Here is a 21,288-nt window from a genome sequence, read left to right as displayed (position 1 = left end):
ACCCACTGAGCAAGGCCAGGGATCGAACACACAACTCATGGTTCCTAGTCGGATTCGTTAACCACTGCACCATGATGGGAACTCCAAATCCTGATTTTTATTGAAATTCCACAACTAAAGAAAAGTTTGCCTACATAGGATAGAAGATTTACTGAAACATTGAGTTCCTATTTGAAATTAATACTTCAACCGTTAGCAGGAGGAAAATCTCAACACTGTTACATGTTTTTCTACCCTGAACCCTACCATAATTCAGAAACATTTCTCAGAACTATATAATTTCTTCCAAGAGATCATAAAAACGCAAGTTATTTTTCCCTTCATCATTCCATGGAGAATATAATGCCTCACAAATATTAGTCTCTTCTGACTGGGTACATTCTAATAACCATGTCCTACAGGATAATAGACACTTAAGACCAAATGATTGTGTACTTCATCAAGAGAAGAGTGACACAGATCATCAGATGATTCTGTTATTTCCTAAAATAATATCCTGCCATCAGTGACAAAGTCTACTCACTCCCATTGAGCCTCTCGAGGGCACTGTAAGTTATTTTAAGGCAGAGCTGCTTCTCTTTCATTACCTCTGCCAGCATGTGCTGCCTTGATCAGACTATTCCTGTAACAGCCCCTCAGTCTATGGCACCAGTTAACATCAGAAAGTTTCACAGATCCTCAGAAAAAGGTTCAGAATTCTCTATCATAAGCTCAGCTTTTAACCTTTTGTCATTTTTTTTCCACTCAAGGGCCTTGTGTTATTTTTATCTTGCCATATCCATTGTGTTTTTCCTTTCCCTGAGTTTCTCATCCTTATTCCTGACAATAACCTCAGAAAACCCTCATCTTAGAGACAACAATGAGCTGCTCCAGAGACTCAGGGAAACCTCTGCCTGTCAGACCAGGGTAATGAGATGAGATCCCTTTACTTACTACTTTTGCTTCTTCACCTGCTGCATCTGCAAACAGGTAAGAGATGGCCTGGACATGATGGAGAGATTATTCCAAAGGCAGGAGTTGCTAGCTCATAATTTTTGTCTCAAGTTTCTCGTCTTACTGCTGCCCTCGTTGCTGGATAGAAGGTACTGTCTATGTCCTTAACTCAGGAAGAAGGAGGGAAGGGCTCAGGTTCTTCCTGGCAACCATTGTAAAGGGGTTACACGGAATCAGGTTCAGGGTCAAGATTAATGCATACAGATGGCATGTAGGCAGAAGCATAGGTCAGATTGCTAAACTGCTGTTAAATACACATGTAGGGTGTGGAAGGGAGAGTGAGAAGCAGAGGCTAGGGTTCCTGAGGAAGATCCAAGGAGCTCATCAAAGGTCTGCAAAGCCAAGCCATAGCCAGGCCTGAAGGGGAAGTCAGAGTAATCAGAGTTACCTGTATCACCTGGAGCAAAGAAGACCAGAAAGAAGAGTGTTTAAGATTACCTGAGGCACATGGTCCTCTAACGCCACTCAACCTAGGTCTTCAGGAATTTTGAGGTATTTTATGTTCATATTTTGAAACCTGAACAAGAGACTCTGAACAGGGAACAGGATCATCAGGATAATAGCAGGAGGGGCTGATCAGGGCTTTCCTTTGGCCGCATATAGACGGGGCATCATGGAAAGGAGCTCCTGGATCCTTGTTAGAGCCAACAGTCATAATTGCCCAATTTCCTCTCTGCAGTTAATGTAACAGACCATATTAGCCAAGTTCTGGCCTCATTAAAACAAATCAGAAGCTTTACTTATTTCTTTTCTTAAATGGTAGCATTAAGGGTTGATGCTATTTGTACTGATTTGTAACTAAAGTCCATGACCAAAATGCACTATCTTTGTAAATAAATAGTCTCATAGCTGACCCCTTGCAACAAGATTCCTGTTGTTTTCTCCACAACCCCTCCAGCCTGCACTGCTGGTGGGAATGTAAACTGGTACAGCCACTATGGAGAACAGTTTGGAGATACCTTAGAAATCTATACATAGAACTTCCATATGACCACGCAATCCCACTCTTGGTCATCTATCCGGACAAAACTCTACTTAAAAGAGACACGTGCACCCACATGTTCATTGCACCACTATTCACAATAGCCAGGACATGAAGACAACACAAATGTCCATCGACAGATGACTGGATTCGGAAGATGTGGTATATATACACAATGGAATACTACTCAGCCTTCAAAAAGAATGACATAATGCCATTTACAGCAACATGGATGGAACTAGAGAATCTCATCCTGAGTGAAATGAGCCAGAAAGACAAAGACAAATACCATATGATATCACTTATAACTGGAATCTAATATCCAGCACAAATGAACATCTCCTCAGAAAAGAAAATCATGGACTTGGAGAAGAGACTTGTGGCTGCCTGATGGGAGGGGGAGGGAGTGGGAAGGATTGGGAGCTGGGGCTTATCAGACAGAACTTAGAATAGATTTACAAGGAGATCCTGCTGAGTAGCATTGAGAACTATGTCTAGATACTCATGTTGCAACAGAAAAAAGGGTGGGGGAAAATGTAATTGTAATGTATACATGTAAGGATAACTTGATCCCCTTGCTGTACAGTGGAAAAATAAAAAAAAAAGATTCCTGTCCTACGTTCCTCCTTTAAAGAAATTCAGAAACTTCCCATATCCACAGGTATAGTTTAGTGGAATATGACAGAATTTTCTTAAAGAATGCTTGAGCTTCTAGTTAAAAAGTTTATGTTAATGTCATGTATCTAATTTTACTGTCCCCAAAAGTTAACTTTTATCCATATCCCAACCAATCCCCCCTCCCACTCACAGTCTCCTGCAGCCAGAAACTTGTACTCTGCAATTGTAGGTTATGTTTGCCTTTTTCAGAGTCAAATAAATGGCATCTTAGAATATGTTCTCTTGTATCTGACTCCTTTTGTTCAGCACAAACAGTGTTTGAGATTCATCTGTGTTGTGGGATATATCAATAATTTATCCCTTTTTTATTACTGGGTAGTATTCTGTTGTACTAATATACTATAATTTGTTTCTGCTTCTACTAGTGATGGATATTTGGGCTGTAACTAGTTTTTGGCTATTATGCATAATGCAGTTATGAACATCTATGTATGAGTCTCTGGATGGATATATGCTTTACATGATAAATGTATGTTTTACTTTATAAGAAGCTTGCAAGAAGTTTTTTAAGTGGTCATACCATTTTACATCCCAACAGGAATATATGAGTTGCCCGTATTCTTGCTAGTACTTGGTATTGCCAGTTTCTTAAAAAATTAGCCATTCAAGGAGGAATGTATTAATATTACAAATTTGCATTGTCCTGATGATGAACAATGTGGAACATCTGGAACCTTGACTTTGGTATCTGGCCATTACCTTGTGAGAGAGCCTAGACTACTTGGAGAGATGATATATAGGTGTTCTAGCCAACAGGCCCAGATAAATTCCCAGCCAACATTCAGCATCAACCAAAAGATATTTGAGTGAGCATCCTAAAGTTGGTCCAGGCCAGAGTCTCCTATCCACCAAACTGACTAGGAGCAGGAATGAGCTATTCAAACCAAGCCCTACCCAAACTGGAGATGAGCAAAACACATGTAGTTGTTTAGAAGTCATTAATTTTGGGGTGGTTTGTTACACAAAGATAGATAATTGGAAAAGATTTGGGTTATTAAAACGGTAATTTTCTTTTTGTCAATTTTTTCTATCTTCATAAAATGAATTAACTGCTCCTTTTTGTCTATTTTCTATAGACAAAAAGTTAATTTTTTCTTTAAAACATTGAGAAAATTAAACACTGAAACTATATAAGCAAGAATTATATTTCTGGATAGGTGTTGAAATTAATTTAATAGATAAATATAAAGGAGTTCCTATCATGGCATGGCAGAAACAAATTTGACTAAAAATGATGAGGTGTGGGTTCAATCCCTGGCCTCACTCAGTGGGTTAAGGATCTGGCATTGCCATGAGCTGTGATGTAGGTTGCAGATGTAGATTGGATCCTGCACTGCTGTGGCTGTGATATAGGCTGGCAGCTGTATCTCTGGTTGTACACCTCGCCTGGGAACCTCCATATGCTGCAGGTGTGGTCCTAAAAAGCAAAATAAAATAAATACATAAATACTGTTTACCATTGAGGTATTATTGAGGAAAACAGGGGTGATGGAAATGTCCTAGATTTTTATCTGTACAATGACTACATGAATATATACATAATTAAATATTCATTACTTTTTGTTATTTGTGGTTTTCACAGCCCCTCTTTTTAAACATAAATACAAGGTCAAGGCTATTAGTAGCAACTTAAAGCTAATACATTTCAAAATTTTAGTAAAAGGGACAAATGTATCAAAAATAAAACTATATTAAAGCTCACAACTGTAAATATGAATAGCTTGATATCTACTAAAGAAATGGAATCCATTATCAGATATTCCCCCAATGGGACTGTCAACTCACAGAAGATTTCACTGACGTATTCTTCCAAACAGTTAAGGAAGAAATAACTGCAGTCTTATACAAACACTTCACCAGAACAGTAAAAGAGGAAACAGTTTGTAACTCTTTTTATAAGGCAAGCATACTCCTAATACCAAAATCTGAGAGTTATATGACGGGAAAAGAAAATCAAAGTCCAGTCCATAAAGTTTCAAAATTCCAAAGAGAACATTTGAAATTTAGATCAGGAGCAAGACGGCAGAAGAGTAAGAGGTCACACTCATCTTCTCCTACAAACACATCAAAAAACACATCTACGTGTAAAACAACTTACACAGAACATCAGCTGAATGATGGAAGAACTTAAACCTACAAAAAAGGGCAAGAAACTCTTGACATAACTGGATAGAATGAAAGAAGAGAAAGAAAAAAAGGAATCAGGATAGGTCTGGCATTCCCGTGAAGGAGAAAAGGGACCCACATCCTGGGAAGCCACCTAACTGATGAAAAGATCAGCCAAATCAGAGGGACCGCAAAGTCGCTGAGAAAAGTGCATCAGCTGGACTAAGAACAACAAAGCAGAATGAGAGCTTCAAAGATCATCTGTACCACCAGCCTGGACACCACAGCCTGAGATACTGGGGCAGGGGCTGGGCCCTGAGACTTAGGCTCTGGAGGTCAGTACCAGGTAGAGGACTGGGGCTGGCTGTGTGGGGACAGCACGAGGGGCTAAGGAGCAGAGAACCATGGGCAGGGGTATGGTATGCCACAGGCTGAGGAGGGGAATGACAGGGCAGAGGGAACCCAGGGGAAGGTCCCGACCATCAGGAGAGGCAAGTCACCATTGTTGGGGAGGGTGAGAGGAGGAGGGGCAGATGCCATAGGAAACTCCCTGCACCACTGTGTGCACATGCCCATGTGCTCTCAGAGTGCAAAGTGACTTTTGTGCAGGCTATGGGCAGACAGAAGCCTCTTACTCCATTAGGAGAGATTGGGCACTTCTTGTGTAGGTTACTGGAAGCCAAGATACCTCTTGTGTGGGCTAAGCGCATCGGGGGCTAAGTGTGATATAGTGCCTTTTGCACAATGTACAGGTGGCAGGGACAAAATGCTTCAGCATCTCAGAGTAAAGAGAGAGGCAAGAATTGCCACTACTGGGGCCTGTCAGTGGGCTCCACCTGCAAGCCCAGTCACCTCATTCATTGGCAAAAAAAAATAAAAAAGAGGGCGCTGCAATCAAGCATCATACACTATTGCTCTCACTCCCATGGAACATACCCGCCCTGCAGCAGCCACTGTCAAATGCTCTGAGTGGTGCCCAGGCACTTGGGCATTGTCCCTTCCTGAGACCCTACATCCAGGAGCAGATTGTGCAGCACCTTCTGTGTGGGCTAAGTGCACAGGGTGCTTCCTGTGTGGTCTACAGGTGACGGGAGCAAACCACCATAGTTATCTCTGATTATAAAAGTAGACATGGCCCACCACCACTGGGGATACCTAAACAAAAATCACTTGCTAGCCCTGACCACCTCAGAGGGCACCACAGAGGACAATGTGACAGAACACCACCTGTTTTTGCTCTCATTCCCCTGTGAGCATAACCACCTGCATTTGCCACTGCAAATGCTCTGGGCAGTGCCCAGATGCTTAATTACTATCAGTTCCCGGAAACTGCAACTAGGAGCAGCTTGTGCAGCAAATCTGTGGGGGCTAAGCAGAACAAGGTGCTTCTGGCATGGTCTACAGGAGGCAGTGACAAACCACCACAGTGATCTCTGGCTCCAGAGGTGGGAGTGGTTGTCACCACTAGGGATCCATGAACAGACACCACTTGCATACCATTCACCTCAATGGCACCAAAGAGGAGGGCATTGTGACCAAACACCGCCTATGGGTGCTCTCGCACCTTGGAACACACTGGCCCTGCTGCAAATGCTCCAGGAAGTACCCACATGGCTGATGTCCATCGCTTCCCAGGATCCTGAAAATAGGAGCAGCCTATATAGCACCTTCTATGTGGGCTAAGTGAGAAGAGATGCTTCATGACAGGTCTACAGGTGGTAGGGGGAAAGCCACCATATTATCACTGACACCAGAGGTGGTCATGGCCACTACCACCAGGGTCCCTGAACAGGCACCACCTGTGGTTACAGTCACCTCAGAGGGGGCATTGCAATCAAACACAGCTGTTTTTGCTCTCACTTCCCTGGGAACTCAAGCACACTGCTGCTGCTACTGCCAAATATTCTGATCACATTGCAGATCATCCTAGATGGCATTACCACTTCCCAGGGCCCTGCAACTAGGAGTAGCCTGTGCCATCTTATTCCAGCTCCTTGCTGCTGTTGGGAGCCCAACAACCAGGCACTGACTGCTGGCCCTACCCATGCCTCCTTCTCCCTGAAAACACACTGAGCATCCTGGGGATAACAAACTGCTCACATTGAAGAAACAAACAGCGAATGTTCAAACTCCCACACCAAAATAAATAGTAACCCCCCCCAAAATACAAAGGAGTACTCTTACATAGAAGTACCCTTACAATACTACAGTTTTGCTTCCCCAAACACACAAAAAGCAAAACATAAGCAGAAGAAAAAGCTCAGAAACCATTCCAAGTTAAAATAACAGGAGAATTCACCTAAAGCAGTCAAAAATAAAACAGACCTCTGCAGTCTGACAGACTCTGAGTTCAAAAGGAATATAGTAAAACTACTGAAGGAATTAAGAGAGGATATGAACATAATGCAGATTCCTTTGAAAGGAACTAGAAAATATAAGGAGGAGCCAAGAAAAACTAGAAAATTCATTTGCAGAGATGTAAACTGAGGTAAAGTAATAAAGAACAGAATGAATAATGCAGAGGAACGAAATAGTGATGTGGGAGATAAAATATTGGCAATCAACCAATCAGGACAGCAGACAGAAAACCAAACAAAAAAAATGAAAGCAATATGAGACCTATGGGATAATATAATGCAGGCCAATCTCACATAATAGGAATCCCAGAAGGAGAAGAAAAATAAAAGGACATTGAAAATATATTTGAAAAATTATGGTGAAAACTTTTCCACACCAAAGATGCTGATATCAAGATACTGGAAGCACAGAGGGCTCCAAACAAGTTGAACCCAAAGAGGCCCATACCAAGGCATATAATAAAAATGGCAAAAGTTAAAGAGAGGATTCTAAAGGCAGCAAGAGAAAAGCAAAACATTAATTATAAGGGATCTCTCATAAGGCTATGAGCTAATTTCTGTATGGAAACACTACAGGACAGAAGAGAGTGGTAAGATATATTTAAAGTGCTGAAAGGAAAAAAAAATGCAACCTAAACACTCTATCCAACAAGGATATCTTTTGAAACAGAAGGGGAAATAAAGAATTTGTCAACAAACAAAAACTAAAAGAGTACAGCAATACTAAACCCATTCTAATAGAAATACTGAAAGGGCTTCTCTAAATAATTTTTTTAAAAAAGGTAAGAATAAATAGGATGGAGGAAACTACAATTGGAAAGAAATCATTTAAGAAGCCATCATACAGAAGTAAAAATGAAGATGTTAAAATCAAAACCATACAATGTGGGGAGAGAAAGTAAGAAAATATAGATTCATTTTTCATTTTACTGTTGCATTTGAGCCGATTGACTATCAGGCTAAAGCAAGCAGTTATAGGAAGGGGTTAACATAATTAAAAACAGGGCAACCACAAATCAAAACTGAACATTACATTACAAAACTGAAAAGAAATCACTCAAGCAGAAAATAAATGGAAACCAGCCAAACAAAAAAAGCAGAAATCAGAAACATAGAATTAACTGGAAAACAAGGTTTAAAATGGCAGTAAATACATATCTATCAATAATCACCTTAAATGTCAATGGACTGAATGTCCATCAAAATACAGAGTGGCAGATTGGATAAAAGAGCAAAACCCTCAATCTGCTGTCTACAAGAAACTCACCTTAGGGCAAAAGACACATACAAATTGAAAGTAAGGGGATTGGAAAAGATATTTCATACCAATTGACAATACAAGAAAGCAGGAGTTGCAATATCATATCAGACAAAATAGACTTTAAAACAGGCCATACAGAAAGACAAAGAAGGACACTACATAATGGTTAAAGGATCCATTCAAGAAGAGAATATTACAATCATCAATATATATGCCCCTAATATAGGAGCACCCAGATACCTCCAATGGCTACTAACAGACGTAAAAGGAGAAAGTGATGGCAATACAATCATAGCAGGAGACTTTAACACTCCACTCACATCAATGTACAGATCCTCTAGATAGAAAATCAATAAGGCAACAGAGATCCTAAAAGTCACAATAGAAAAATTAGACATTGATATTTTCAAGACATTACATTAAAAAATCAGAATATACATTTTTTCAAGTGCACATAGAACATTCTCAAGAACTGATAACATACTGAGGCAAAAAACTAACCTCAGCAGATTTAAGAGTATAGAAATTATTTCAGGTATCTTCTCTGACCATAATGGCATGAAACTAGAAATCAAACACAGGAAATGAAAGAGAAAAAAATTGACTACATGGAGACTACACAATATGCTACTAAAATAATGAATGGTTCAATGAGTAAATCAAGAAGAAATTTAAAAAATACCTCAAGACAAATGATAATGAAGATGCAGCCACCAAATCTATGGGAAGCCACAAAAGCAGTTCTCAGACAGAAATTCATAGCGATACAGGTCTTTCTCAAAAAAGAAAAATCTCAAATCGACAACTTAACCCAACAAGTAAATGAAATATAAAAAGAAGAACAAACAAAACCTAAAGTCAGCAGAAGGAAGGAAATCATACAGATCAAAGAGGAAAACAATAAAATAGATACAAAAAAAAAACAACAGAAAAATAAAAAAAATGCTGGTTCATTGAAAAGGTAAACAAATTTGACAAACCTCTGGCTAAACACCAAGAAGAGAGAAAAAACCCAAATAAACAAAATAAGAAATGAAATATGAGATGTCACAATGGATACTACGGAAATACACACAAAAAACATGAGAGAATACTATGAACAATTGTATGCCAATGAATTTGACAACCTAAAAGTAATGGACAACTTTCTAGAGACTTAAGGCCTGCCAATACTTAATCAAGAAGAAATAGATCAACTGATCAGACCAATCACTAGAAATGAAATTGAATATGTCATGAAAACACTCTAAGACCACATGGCTTCACATGAATCCCACCAAACATAAAAAGAGGAACTTACACCATCCTCCTTAAACTTTTCCAAAAGGTTGAAGTAACACTCCCAAAGATATTCTACAAGGCCACCATCACCCTAATTCCAAAACCAGACAAAGATATTACCAAAAAATTATAGGCCAATATCTTTCATGAATATAGACTCAAAAATTCTCAGCAAAATTTTAACCAATGAATCCAAAAAAAAAAAATTAAAAAACCATACACCACAACCAGTTTGGGATTCATCCAAGCTTTGCAAGAATGGTTCAACATATGAAAATCAATCAACATCATACATCACATTAAAAAGAAGTCAAAAACCACGTGACCATCTCAATAGACACAGGAAAGGCTTTTGACTAAGTCCAACATCCATTCATGGGTCAAACTCTTACCAAAGTGGGTATAGAGGGAACATAGCTTAACGTAATCAAAGCCATTTATGACAAATGCACAGAAAATATAATACTCAAGTTACAAAAGCTGAAAGTATTCCCACTAGAATCTGGTACAAGTCAAGGATGCCCACACTCACCGCTGCTCTTCAATGTAGTACTGGAAGACCTAGGCACAGCAATCAGACCAACCAAAGAAATAAAAGGCATCCAAATAGGAAGAGAAGAGGTAAAACAGTCACTGTATTCACTGTATACTATATATAGAAAACCATAAGGACTCAACCCAAAAACTACTTGAACTGATGAACAAATTTAGCAAAATAGCAGGATATAAGATTAACATTCAGAAATCAGTCACATTTCTGTATACTAACAAGGGAATATAGAAATGGAATATAGCTATTTTGAGTTTATTTTCATGCATGGTGTGAGGGTGTGTTCTAGTTTCACTGATTTACAATAAGATATAACATATTTGGAATCTAATATATGGGACAAATGAACCATTTCACAGAAAAGAAAATCATCCCTTAGAGAACAGGCTTGTGTTTGCCAGGGTGGGGGGAAGGAATGGAATGGATTGGGAGCTTGGAGTTACAAGATTCAAACTACAGCATTTGAATGGATTATCAATGAGATCCTGCTGTGTCTCACTGAGAACTATGTCTAGCCACTTATCATGGAGCATGATAATGGGAGAAAAAAGGATGTATACATGCATGTGTAACTGGGTCACCATGATGTAGCTTAGGGAAAAAAATTGTATTGGGAAATAACAATACATTTTTATTAAATAATAAAAAAGAATGAATACAAGAAATACAATAACTTTTAAAATTGCACAGCAAAAAATCAAATACCTGGAAATATACCTGACCAAGGAGGTGAATGATTTATGCCGACAACTACAAAACACTAATCTAAGAAAATAAAGAAGATGTAAAGAAATGCAAGGAAATTTCATGCTCCTGGTTTGGAAAAATTAATATTATAAAAATGTTCATACTACTCAATGCAATCATCAGATTCACTGCAATCCCTATCAAATTGCCCATGACATTTTATGCAGAACTAGAACAAACAATCCAAACATTTATATGGAAACATAAAAGACCCAGAATTGCCAAAGCAATTCTGAGGATCAAAAACCAAGCAGGAGGCATAACTCTCCCCAGCTTCCAACACTATTACAAAGCCACAGTTATCAAGACAGTGTGGTACTGGTACCAAAAGAGACATGCAGACAAATGGAACAGAATAGAGAACCCAGAAATAAACCCAGACACCTATGGCCCATCAACCTTTGACAAGAGGCAACAACATAAAATGGGAAAAGACATTCTTTTCAGCAAGTATCTCTGGGAAATGTGGACAGCTAGTTGCAAATCAATGAAACTAGAACACACCTTCATGCCATGCAAACAAAAAATAAACTCTAAATGGCACAAAAATTAATAAATATAAGACAAGACACCATGAAACTCCTGGAAAAGAACATAGGCAAAGCATTCTCTGACATAAAACTTGTGAATATTTCCTCAGGTCAGTCCCCCAAAGCAAAAAAAAAAAATGAACAAAAACAAACAAACAAAAAAACAAAAAACCCAGTGGGACCTAGTCAAACTGACAAGTTTTTCCACAGAAAAGGAAACCATAACGAAAACAAAAAGACAGCTTACAGCATGGGAGAAAATAGTTTAAAGGATGCAATAGACAAGGGCTTAATCTCTACAATATACAAACAAGTTATACAACTCAACAGCATAAAAGCCAACAACCCAATGGAAAAATGGGCAAAAGACGTGAAGAGACATTTCTACAAGGAAGATATACAGATGGCCAATAAGCACATGCAACAATGCTCAAGATCCCTGATTATTAGATAAATGCAAATCAAAACTACCATGAGATACCACCTCACACCAGTCAGAATGGCCATCATGAACAAGTCCACACATAACAAATGCTGGAGGGAGTGTGGAATAAAGGAACCCTTCAGCATTGTTGGTGGGAATGGAAGCTGGTACAACCACTATGGAGAATACTATGGAGGTACCTTTGAAAACTATATATAGGACTACCATATGACCCCACAATCCCACTCTTGGGCATATATCCAGACAAAACTTTCCTTAAAAAAGACACATGCACCCGCATGTTCACTTCAGCACTATTCACAATAACCAGGACATGGAGAAAACCTAAATGTCCATTGACAAATGCTTGGATTAGGAAGACGTGGTATATATACAGCCATAAAAGATGAAAATAGGGAGTTCCCGTCATGGCTCAGTGATTAACGAATCCGACTAGGAACCATGAGATTGCAGGTTCGATCCCTGGACTTGCTCAGTGGGTTAAGGATCTGGCATTGCCCTGACCTGTGGTGTAGGTTACAGACATGGCTCAGATCCTGCACTGCTGTAGCTCTGGCATAGGTCAGTGGCTCTAGCTCCGAATAGACCCCTAGCCTGGGAACCTCCATATGCCACAGAAGCAGCCCCAGAAAAGGCAAAAAGACCAAAAAAAAAAAAAAAAGAAAGAAAATTATGCCATTTGCAGCAGCATGGATGGAACTAGAGCCTCATACTGAGTGAAGTAAGTCAGAAAGAGCAAGACAAATACCATATCTCTCATATCTGGAATCTAATATATGTCACAAATGATCCTTTACACAGAAAAGAAAATAATGGACTTGGAGAATAGACTTGTGGTTGCCAAGAATGAGGGGGAGAGAGTGATTTGATTTGGCAGCTTGGGGTTAATATATGCAGACCATTGCCTTTGGAATGCATTAGCAATGAGTTCCTGCTGTAGCACTGGAGCTATGTCTAGTCACTTATGATAGAGCATGATAATATGAGAAAAAACTATGTTATACATGTAGGTGTAACTGGATCACCATGCTATATAGTAGAAAAATAAATTAATTTAAAAAATAAATAAAATTTCCATATGACAGCCCATCCATCAGAAGATATGGTGCCTTATGCCAGATTCAGAAAGTATTTCCCTGAAGCAGGGGAGTCTTAAAAATATTAACATCTTGTTAATATGACTTCAGCAGTCCACTCATGCCTAGTCCATCCAAAACCAGAAGCCTGGACATAATTATTGCAGAGATACATTGGTGGGTACTATCTCTGTGCCAGCATGGATTTATTTCTATTTCTTTTTCAAGAATGAAAATCACTAAGCACCTGCTAATCAGTGGGAAAGGATTCTGGGTCCTGGAAGCTACAGTTCATGCAAAATCCACATAATTTTTAGTCCATAAATGTATAAACCCATCACTTTGTCAGAAAGAGAAACACAAAAAGATGAGCACACTTGAAATGTATTTTTCATTTTTTCTGTGAGGCCTTTAAAGAAGCTTGGAAATGAGAAGAAAACATGCCCTTTAGGAATAAAATAATGCCATTTACAGCAGCATTGATGGATATAGAGACAATCATACTAAAAGAAATGTCAGAAAGAGAAAATATGCCATATGATATCACTTATATGTGTAAACTAAAACGTGGCACAAAAGAACCTATTTACAAAACTAAGAGGCTCACTGACATAGAGAACATACTAATGGTTGCCCAGGGGGAAGGGAGGGAGGGGGATGGACCAGGAATTTGGGGTTAGTAGATGCAAACAGTTACATTGAGAATGGAAAAGCAATGAGATCTGACTCTACAGCGCAGGCAACTATATCCAATCTCTTGGGATAGAACGTGATGGAAGATTGTATAAGAAAAAGAATATATATATATATACATATAAATTTATATATATACACATACACACACACACACACATACACACACACACACATATATACATATATATACATACATATATATGTGTGTGTGTTTGTGACTGGGTCACTTTGCTGTACAGCACTAATTGGTGCCACAGTGTAAATCAAATGTAATAAAAATTGTTTAAAGTAAAACAAACAATATGTTACTGGTATAAAAACAGAAATATGGATCAATGGAACAGGATAGAAAGCCCATAAATAAGCACCTATGGCAAACTCATATATGTCAAAGGGACAAGAACATACTGTGGAAGAAAGTCTCTTCAAAAAGTAATGGTGGAAAAACTGGAAAGCTACATGTAAAAGAATGAAATTAGAACTCTAATACCATACACAAAAAATGAACTCAAAATGGATTTAAGACCTAAAAATAAGGCCAGATACTGTAAAACTCTAAAGGAAACAGAATGCTCTTTGACGTAAATCACAGGAACATCTTGTTTGATCCACTTCCTAGAATGAGGTTCTTTTTCTTTTCTTTTTTTTTCTTTTTTTAAGGCTGCACCTGTAGTGTATTGAAGTTCTCAGGCTAGAAATCATATCAAAGCTGCAGCTGCTGGCCTATCCTCAGCCACAGCAAGGCGGGATAGGAGCTGTGTCTGTGATCTACACCACAGCTCCTGGCAATGCCAGATACTTAACCCTCAGAATGAGGCAAGGGATTGAACCCACATCCTCATGGATACTAGTTGGGTTTCCTGCTGAGCCACAATGGGAAATCCAGTAGGTTTTTGTTAATCAACTATTTTATAGAGTAGTTTGTGTATAGTATTCCCACCCTCCCAATCCCCTCAGGGGTTTTCCCTATGGTAACTATAAAATTGATTTTAAATCTGAGAGTTTCTTTCTGTTTTATAAATAAGTTCTTTTGTATCATTTTTATTAGATTCCATATATACATGATATCATGACATTTGTCTTTGTATGAATGAACTCATTCACTATGATAATCTCTAGATCCATTCATGTTGCTGCAAATGGCATTATTTCATGCTTTTTAATGGCTGAATTATATTCCATTGAGTATATGTACCACATCTTGTTTATCCATTCCTCTATTAATGGTCATTTAGATTGCTTCCATGTCTTAGCTATTGTAAACAGTGCTGTGATGAACATTGGGGTGCATGTATATTTTCAAACTATGGATTTCTCTGTATAGATGCCCAGGAGTGGGATCGTATGATAGTTTTAGATTTCTTTTTTTAAGGAACATCCATACTATCCTGTATAGTACTTGCACCAATTTTCCCTCCCACCAATAGTGTAGGAGTGTTCCCATTTCTCCACATCCTCTCCAGCATTTATTGTTTGTAGACTTTTTGATGATGGCCATTCTAACTTATGTGAGGTGGTACCTCATTGTAGTTTTGACTTACATTTCTCTAAAAATTAGTGATGTTGAGCATCTTTTCATGTGTTTTTTGGCCACCTGTCTGTCTTCTTTGGAGAAATGTCTATTTCTGCCCATTTTTTGGATTGGATTTTTTTTTGCCATAAAGCTGCATGAATTTTTTTAATATATTTTGGAGATTAATCCTTTGTCAGTTGCATCATTTGCAAAGATTTTTCACCCATTCTGTGTGTTGTATCTTGATTCTATTTATGGTTTCCTTTGCTGTGGAAAAGAATTTAAGTTTACTTAGATCCCATTGGTATATTTATTTTTAAAATTCATTATTCTAATAGGTGTATAAAATAAGATATTTCTATGATTTATGTCAAAAGAGTGTTCTGCCTATATTTTCCTCTGGAGACTTATGGTGTCTTGCCTTATGTTTAGATATTTCATCCATTTTGAGTTTATTTCTGTGCATGATGTTATAGAATGTTCTAATTTCATTTTTAGAATTTCCTGTGGTGGCTCAGCAGTTAACACATGTAACTATCATCCATGAGGATGAGGGTTTGATCCCTGGCCTCACTCAGTGGGTTAACAATCAAACCTCACTGTGAGCTCTGAAGTAGGTCACAGAAGTGGCTCAGATCCCATGTTGCTGTGTCCTTGGTGGAGGCCGGTGTCTAAAGCTCCAATTGGACCCCTAGTTTGGGAACCTGCATATGCTGCAGGTGTGGCCTCAAAAGACAAAAAGACAAAAAAATTCATAATTTCATTTTTTTACATGTAACTGTCCAGTTTTCCCAAAACTATTTATTGAAGAGACTATCTTTCATAATCTGTATGTTCTTGCCTCTTCTATCATAGATTAGTTGACCACAGGTGCTTGGGTTTGTTTATGGCTATTTTGTTCCACTGATCTATATTTCAATTTTTGTGTCAGTACTATAATATTTTGATTACTGTAGTTTTGTAGTATAATCTGAAGTCAGGGACCCTGATTCATCCAGGTCCATTTTTCTTCTCGGAATTGCTTTGGCTATTCAGGGCCTTTGTGTTCCCATACAAATATAATATATATATTTTGTCTTTTTAGGACTACATTCATGGCATATGGAGGTTCCCAGACTAGTGATCAAATCAGACTTCTAGCCACTGGCCTATGCTACAGCCACAGCAACGTGAGATCTGAGCCATGTCTGCAACATACCCCACAGCTCACAGCAATGCTGGATCCTTAGCCCATGAGTGTGGCCAGGGATTGAACCTGTGTCTTCATGGATGCCAGTCAGATTTGTTTCTGCTGAGCCACAATGGGAACTCTTGCAATGCCAGATCCCTAACGCAATGAGCAAGGCCAGGGATAGAACCTGCGTCCTCACGGATGCTAGTCAGATTAGTTTCCACTAATCTACAGTGGTAACTCACAGATATTAAATATTTTGCTCTAGTTTGGTGAAGAATGTCCTTGGTCGCTTGATAGGGATTGCATTGAATCTGTAGATTGCCTTGGGTACTACTGTCATTTTGACAATACTGGTTCTTCCAGTCCAAGACATAGTATATCTTTCCATCTGTTTTTGTCATCTTTGATTTCTTTCATTAGTGTCTTATAGTTTTCAGAGTATAGGTCTTTTGTCTCTTTAGGTAGGTTTCTTCCTAAGTATTTATTCTTTTGATGCTATGGTAAATTTGATTGTTTCCTTAATTTTTCTTTCTGATCTTTCATTACTTGTACATAGAAATACAATAGATTCCTGTGTACTAATTTTGTATCCTGCAACTTTATCAAATTCACTGATGAGCACTAATAGTTTTCTGATAACATCTTTAGGACTTTCTCTGTATAGTATCATATCATCTGCAAACAGTGATAGTTTTACTTTTTCTTTTCCAAATTAGATTCCTTTTATTTCTTGTTTCTTTTCTTATTGTTGTAGCTAGGATTTCCAAACCTATAAATTCTATACATAGTGGCAAGAGAAAAATATGCAAAAATCTCCAAAATATTTTTTTAATTTTGGTTTATGTCCTTTAATATTTATTTCAAACAGGCAAAACATCCTACTGTAAAAAGAAACATATATTAACAGGATATTTCAAGGAATAATTACTGTGTTTAAAAGCCAGATGAACCTAATCTTCAATCTTACTGGTGACCAAAGACATCCATAACAAGGGGGTTATTTTGTACCTGTGAAATTGATAATGATTTAAACCAACATGTACTGGGACAAAATATGATGGTTAAATGCATGGACTCTAGCTGTACTACCCTTTCTTCTTCCTTTCTTCCACTGTGCAGTTCACAGGAAGGAGATCCCTGGAGGCTTACTGGTCAGGCTGAAGTGCACTGTATCATAGCAAGAGGCTTCAGAATTACACTCCTGAGACTCACATCTGAGAGCTTAACCCCATGGAAAGAACTCCCCCCATTCCCCCAGGATCCAGGCAGAGCCACCTGAAGAGCAGGCTGCACAGCAACTCTGAGGTTAGCTGTAATGAGCACTTTGGTGGATGGTGTCCTAGGAATCTTTAAAACCCTAATAAGACTTCTGTATTGCCAGGCCTAATGAAGCTGGGGAAAAAATGTCATGCACTCTGAGTGTTCCATCATCCCTGGACTCAACAGACACCAAATTTACTGAGTCAGAAAATCCAGGGAGTTCCTCACTCTGAGTTTGCCTTCCACTGAAGAGCCCTGGAGAATTTGAAGATGCCCCAAACTGATCCATACTCCAACAAATGAGAATCTGGAAGGGTAGCATACACACACACACACATACAGACACAGAGACACACACAGACACCCACCCACAGACACACACACACACACACACACACACACACACACACACACACACACACACACACACACACACACTGCTCCCTTCCAAGCCCAAGGAATAGACACAATTTTCTGGGGTATATGATCTTAGTGTCTGCCTGTGATCAGAAGTTTCTCTATGATCCAAAGAATAAATATGTACGGTACCAAAATACTCACAAAATCTTCTGAGATCAGAGTCAAAATGAAATGACCTCTCACACCAGCTTGCTCTTAGTACAGGGAGAACAGAAAAGAATGGCTATTTTCAAGCTGAGAGAAACAGAACTTTATTACTTTTCCATTTTTTTTTACTCTGGTGATAAGTAAAATCAAAAAGTTATAGTACAAGTTTAGGTTGAAGCCATAGACTTTGGATCAGACACACCCGCATTTAGATCTCATTCATTAGCTTCTCTTGAATACATGAAATATCTCTAAGGTTCAGTTTCAACACTTGCAGAATTGTGGAGGACAATAATACATACTTCATTGTTCTGGGAAGAACAAAACAGTGCCATCAAGGTATCTAGAATATAGCAAGTGTCTAAGAACCAGTACAGATAATGAGTAGGTCCAGGAGAAAGATGGATTGAACTAGTTCAGTGTGAATGCAGGTAGAGGAGAAAAATGAGAAAGATATAGGGATAAGAGACCAAGCATGATGTAGGGTTATAGATAGCAACTCTGCCCTGTTTGTAGAGGGGAGATTCTAACAGAGGATGGGGAGGAGCAGACATCACAGATACTCCCTGACCTCAGCACACATACCCAATGCCCCCAGTTAGGGAAAAGTACAGGGACTGTCACTTAATGAGTGCAGTGAAGTTCTAGGGATTGGGGAGGCACTTAGAAATGAGAAGGTCTGGTCCTATTGTGTGTAGGGGTGTTTTGGAGGAGAGGCAGTAGGGAGACCATACATCTCCTTTTAAATTGGTAAGCATATAAGAAGTTTTCATACTTGCCTCCAAGGATATGCTCAATTCTCAACTCCACTTACCTACACTGATTTTTCTGGTTGAACTGATATTTTTTTTTTCAGCTTCCTGTTATAGCATAGAAAGCACTGTTCTCATTTGCATGGGTATTGTCTTGCCTGTTCACCAGATGTCCCACAGGTATTTTTTCACATTCCTAATGAGATCTAGGGATTCTCATCAGCAAAGTCCATTCATTCTTTTTTTTTTGTCTGTGGATGCAGAGATGCTATCTATGAATAGATCTAATACTTAAATAGTGACAAACAGAAGGATTTTACTGCACACATAGCGAGAACTACAAGGGATGGGAAAAGCAAATCAGGTGAACGAAACCACTGTTTCAGACTTCCTCCTTCTAGGATTCTCTCAGAACCTAGAAGAGCAACCTTTCCTATTTGTCACCTTCCTGGGCATATACCTGGTCACTATCATGGGGAACTTGCTCATCATCCTGGCCATCATCTCTGACTCCCACCTCCATACACCCATACACTTCTTTCTGGACAACCTATCACTAATGGATGCCTGTTTCACTTCTGCCTCAATCCCCATAATTCTGGCCAACATGCATACTCAGAGTCAGACTATCCCCTATTCTGGATGCTTTGCACAGCTATACTTTCTCCTGATGTTTGGTGGCCTTGACAACTTACTTCTGGCTGTGATGGCTTATGACCGCTATGTGGCCATCTGCCAGCCAGTTCATTACAACACAGCTATGAGTCCCCAAGTCTGTGCACTAATGTTGGGCACATGCTGGGCACTGACCAACTGTCCTGTGCTGTTGCACACACTTCTGCTGACTCATGGCCTTCTGTGCCCACAAGGCCATTGCCCACTTCTATTGTGATCCCAATGCTCTGCTGAAGCTCGCCTGCTCAGAGACCCGCATTAATGAGCTGATGATCATCATTCTGGGCCTGATGTTCCTCACTGCTCCCCTCACACTGATCGTCCTCTCCTATGTCTGCATTTCCTGGGCTGTGTTTGGCATCTCATCTCCTGGAGGGCGGTGGAAGGCTTTCTCCACCTGTGGTTCTCACCTCTCCATGGTACTGCTCTTCTATGGATCTCTTGTGGGTAATATTTACTTGCTCCATCAACTCACTTTGCAGAGAGGGAAAGCAGGGCTTGCCATGCTCTATATGGTGGTTATTTCCATGCTAAACCCATTCATCTACAGCTTAAGGAACAAAGGCATGAAGGAGGCTTTGGATAAACTCTTTGGCAGTTGGCAAGCATTCCTTTAGAGAGATTACTTAACCTGGTATCTTAAGAAACCCCTTCCCTCAATAAATTCAATGATGTATCTACTCTGAGATTGATTTTAAAGGAAGGTTACCAGGTAACACAGATGGGGTGTAGCAAAAAGGGTATTTACATTTCTCTGCTCAGTTGTGAAATGAGATGTTATAACCAAGACTCTCTCCTGATCACAGTGAATTAATCATTACTAAGAACAGGACACCATTCACCACTCCTTATTTCTAATCCAGAATATTAGCCAGAGTGAACTAAGGTATTCCGTGTACACTCCAGAGTTATGTCATTCTTCCTCAGGGGCCATGGGACAAGGTAAAGGATGAGAATATAACACATATTGAGCATCTTTGTTCCTCATTGTTATTCATATCAGTTCTTCAAGATAGGCTTGTGGAAAACTATGACTCAGAATGCAAAATAACTTTCCCAAACCTGGAAAATTCAATTACAATCCCCATTCTATTTCTATTATATCGTATTGTAAAAATCATGAGATGTATTGAATAATCACAATAGGAGAATAGAATTAAAGCAATACATACTTTATGGTAGTTCCTTAATATTTCATTTCTTTAACTTAAAAACACTACTTTTGTTACTGCAATAGGTAGATGAAAAGAATCAATATTTATGTTGGCTGCTGTGTGCCAATTTTGACTAAGTATATGACTCACTCTCTTAATTCTTTTACAAAATATATACAAAATGATAAAGTACGATAGAACTTTTAGGACAATAATTTGATGAAAAGTATTCTGGTAGAAATTGTTGTTCTAAGAGTCACAAAACTTAATAGGGTTTTTTTGGCAGTATTATTACAGGTTATTATTTTATTTTTATCTCTAGCTGTTTCAAAACTTGTAGATATCTTTAGAACCCAAATGATATTTGGGAATTGGCACAGAAAACATTCCAAGGTAGTAAGTCAGCACAGAATGATAATGAGACATTTAAACAGAGCTCTTTGAAGTTTCAAGATCAAATTCATCCTAAACCAAGTTTTCCAAAAAGTAGG

General features: G+C 38.8%; 1 pseudogene; it reads left to right on the top strand.

The window, feature by feature from the left end:
• The first annotated feature begins 19,308 nt into the window (after positions 1-19,308).
• On the top strand, positions 19,309-20,581 carry LOC100155698 (annotated as a pseudogene).
• Positions 20,582-21,288: the final 707 nt, after the last annotated feature.

The sequence above is a fragment of the Sus scrofa genome, unplaced genomic scaffold, assembly GCF_000003025.6.
Source record: "Sus scrofa isolate TJ Tabasco breed Duroc unplaced genomic scaffold, Sscrofa11.1 Contig59, whole genome shotgun sequence".
Classification (NCBI taxonomy): domain Eukaryota; kingdom Metazoa; phylum Chordata; class Mammalia; order Artiodactyla; family Suidae; genus Sus; species Sus scrofa.
This window is presented reverse-complemented; position numbering and strand designations above follow the sequence as displayed.